At 44.1% G+C, this 3,596-nt stretch overlaps 1 pseudogene; it reads right to left on the minus strand.

Annotated features, from left to right (window-relative positions):
• Nucleotides 1-2,894: 2,894 nt before the first annotated feature.
• On the minus strand, nt 2,895-3,012 carry LOC126261109 (5S ribosomal RNA; annotated as a pseudogene).
• Between the last annotated feature and the right edge of the window lie 584 nt (nt 3,013-3,596).

The following is a 3,596-nucleotide window of genomic DNA, read 5'->3' on the forward strand; positions in this document are numbered from 1 at the left end:
TTATTCTGCTTAAATCTGTGTCAGTTATATGTGCATTTATATGCCCTTCTTTAGTTGCAGACGTTATAGAAGTGTGTAAACAGAGAGCTATGTGGAAAGGGATGTAAAGTTGAAACCCTTCCAATAAGTGAATACACTCGAACTCGGTATTACTAAAGGTGCCTTTCGATACCAGCACCTACCTTGGGTAATAAGTGTTATTCGGAGGTTGTCATGGAACTGTAAGTAATTATTATACACAAAATTCTGATTATACTCTGTGTGGAACACTACGATTGTCAGTGGCTTCAATCATTATTCCTGTCATATTTCGTGTTTTGTATTCGCGGGTTTGCTTAAGCTGACACTGTTGACTTGTAAGACCTATAAACAGGCAAGTCAAACTGAGTATTCTATGAGCTCAAGACGATATTCTATTACGTGGTACCTTAGTTTGTTATAGCCTAGAAATATTTTACGTGTTATTAATATTCTGCTGTTTGCTTTGTCTAAAGTGGAGCTAGTTCCGTGAAGTAGTCGTTTATATTTTATTAGTGTGTTACGCGTTGTGCCTTTTCACGTTAACTGTTTTTAAGAAGCTACAAATGACTCTGTGTATGTTGCAGGTAGCTGAAACTGACGTGTTCACGGGGGTCGCGTCCTGGCGGGTTTGATAGTGGCCCTTTTTACTACGGCACATCCGGCTGTCCTCCTTCAGTACATTTGTCTCGCTTATATCGTTACTACGTTTTTCGAGTGGAATTAGGGCCTACTGTAATCACCTCATATGTTGAAGCTAAGTATCACCCTTGCCAGGGCGCGAACTTTTGTGGATATAATTCGTATTCTCATCTGTGAAGACTTATAGTGTTAGACATTTGTTCTCGTCACATGTATGATTATTTATTTTGTTATATTTAATGTCAGTAAAATGTAAGTGTTAGCAAGGTCCGAATTGGGACGCTGTATTCTCCTCTTGTGGAAACAAATTTAAGTGATTTTATTCCTTTTCTAAGTAGCTTTTAGATGGGTACATTTTGCCTCCATGTTTGGTGATTTTATGGCTTCCACGCTAATTAAAATTAAAATATAGGTAAATTTGACAACGGAGGGTTTCGTGTATTTATTAGTTGCTAAGTGGATCCTAAGTTAAGTGCAGGAACCCTACCAGTACGTAGCAGATTTTCATGATTCGAAAGGGGGGGGGGGGGGCGGGAAATAGCATTTTCTCGTTCCTTCTGTATGGTGTATTTGTCTGTTTTTTTTCTGAGTTTCATATTTCTTTTGGGTTTTAGGAACAATTATCGCCATGTCCGTGCGGACGTGCCCTGGTATCAGCCATCTTCGGCGTGAACATCTTGTTTATGAGTTGCAAATACGCAACTTACCTACGGACGGAACCTTGACAGAACTTGCCAGCCGTCTAGGTCAACTATTAATTATGAATTGCTGAAAAATATTACTTAAGTGACCAAAGAGGAAGGATCGGAAAGAGGCGCAGAATAATGGTTTTCTCTCCTGGCATTGCACGTGGAATGTTCAAATTTCACGAGGATATAGTTTGAAGCCTGCGCTACAGAGGGTACTTCGTTTTAATGTGCAGCTCTAGCGAGAGAAGCCTGAACTACGAAACAGACATGACACATATGTTGGTGTCGTCAACTTGTGAAGAGCCGCGAAGTGTAGTTCGATTATTTGTGGGCAAATGGGCATACAGGTTAAATTAATGCGTGGCGCCTATGGGACCGTAACAGTGTCTGGAGGTGGTGTGCGTTCTTCCAAGAGGCGGCGGAGATTTTAGTGACTCGCCACCCTCCGGGCGGCACGGTAGCAGCTGCAAGCCCGCAGAATGTCGGGGCGGTTGAGGCAGCAATTTTGAACGACAGGCGTCTGCAACTGCGAACCTCATCGCAGCAGTTTGACATTTCCTACGGCGCGGTATATGGTATTGCCCATGACGCATTGAAATTTAGTAAAGTTAGTGTTCGCTGAGTATCTAAGAACCTGACAGACGACCACAAGGGCTAGCGAATGAAGACAAGCTCGGCTCACTTAAGACGTTATGCCGCAGAAGGCCGTGAGTTTCTGCAAGGAACTGCCACTGGTGATAACTCCTGGGCGTGCCACTACACGCCCGAAACCAAACAGGTCTCTCTGGAGTGGAAACATGCTGGTTCCCCACGAAAAAAATTTAGAACGACTCAGTCTGCTAGGAAAGTGCTTGGGACGAGTTCTGAGATGTGCGTGGTCTGTTGTTGGTGGACTTTGCTGAACACGGGACCGCTCTGAATTCTGTAGCCTACATTAATACTGTCGTTAAGTTGCGTCGTGCCCTTCGTGACAAACGCCACAAAGTTGTTAATGCTAACAGAGTCAAACTTCTTGACAATGCTTGCCCCAATGTTGCTGCTCCTGTTCATGAGAAAATCCAAATTTGCGTCGGAGATGCTCCAGCATCCACAATACTGTCTGGACCTTGCACCTTCAGACTTTGCTCTTATGAAGAAATTCCTTGCCGGTCGACGCTCTGCGACAGATGAGTAAGTGAAATCACCAGTTCGCAGATGGCTATACTCCAACCAAACGGACTTCTACGAACAGGGAATATTGAAACTGGTACCGTGACGAGAGAAATGTGTTGAGACCGTCGTTGACTATGTAGAGAAAAGATATAAGTTCATTTGTGAATTTGTTGGTTTCGTTATCTGTTAAAGTCTCCGTCCCAACAGGACTTCGAAGGCCCAACGGTACTGACCAGCAGCCGTATCATCCTCAGCCCACAGGAGTCACACATCGAGGGGCATGTGAGCAGCCCACCTCTCTCCCGGCTGTATGTCAGTTTACGAGATCGGAGCTGCTACTTCTCAGTCGAGTAGCTCCACAGTTTGCCTCACAATGGCTGAGTGCACCCCGTTTGCCAACAGCGCTCGGCAGACCGGATGGCTACCCATCCAAGTGCTAGCCCAGCCCGACAGCGCTTAACTTCGGCGATCTGATGGGAACCGGTGTTACCCCTGCGGCATAGCCGTTGGCTTATCTGTTAAACATTTTGGTAATGAAATTACTGTGCATTACTTTCCAATTTTCCCTCGTATATGGATGAAAAATATTCCGCATAACAGAGTTGATGCCTTGTTCCTTGACTTCAGGAAGGCATTTGACACCGTCCCGCACTGCCATTTAGTGAAGAAAAAAATACCAGCTTATCGAGTATCGCACCAGTTTTGTAAGTGGATTCAGAACTTCCTTGCAGATAAAACTCAACACGTGGCTTTTAACGGAACAAATTCCGTAGTACCTCAAGGAAGTGTGACAGGAGCGTTACTGTTTACAATGTATATAAATGTTGTGGTAGAAAACAAAGGATGCTTTTTAACACTGTTTCCGGATGATGCGATTGTCTGTAGCAAAGTGTCAATACCAGAAGACAGTATCGATTTGCAGATGACCTGCAGCGGACTGATGAATGCTGTAGGCCCTGGCAGTTTGCCCTCAAATGTAACACATTACGCACACATAGCAAAAGAAATCCACTACTGTACAACTACACTGTTTATGACAAACTGCTGGAAAAAGCATCTACTATAAAATATCTTGCAGTAACTATCCAGAGCGAT

Source organism: Schistocerca nitens, chromosome 5 (genome assembly GCF_023898315.1).
Source record: "Schistocerca nitens isolate TAMUIC-IGC-003100 chromosome 5, iqSchNite1.1, whole genome shotgun sequence".
Lineage (NCBI taxonomy): Eukaryota > Metazoa > Arthropoda > Insecta > Orthoptera > Acrididae > Schistocerca > Schistocerca nitens.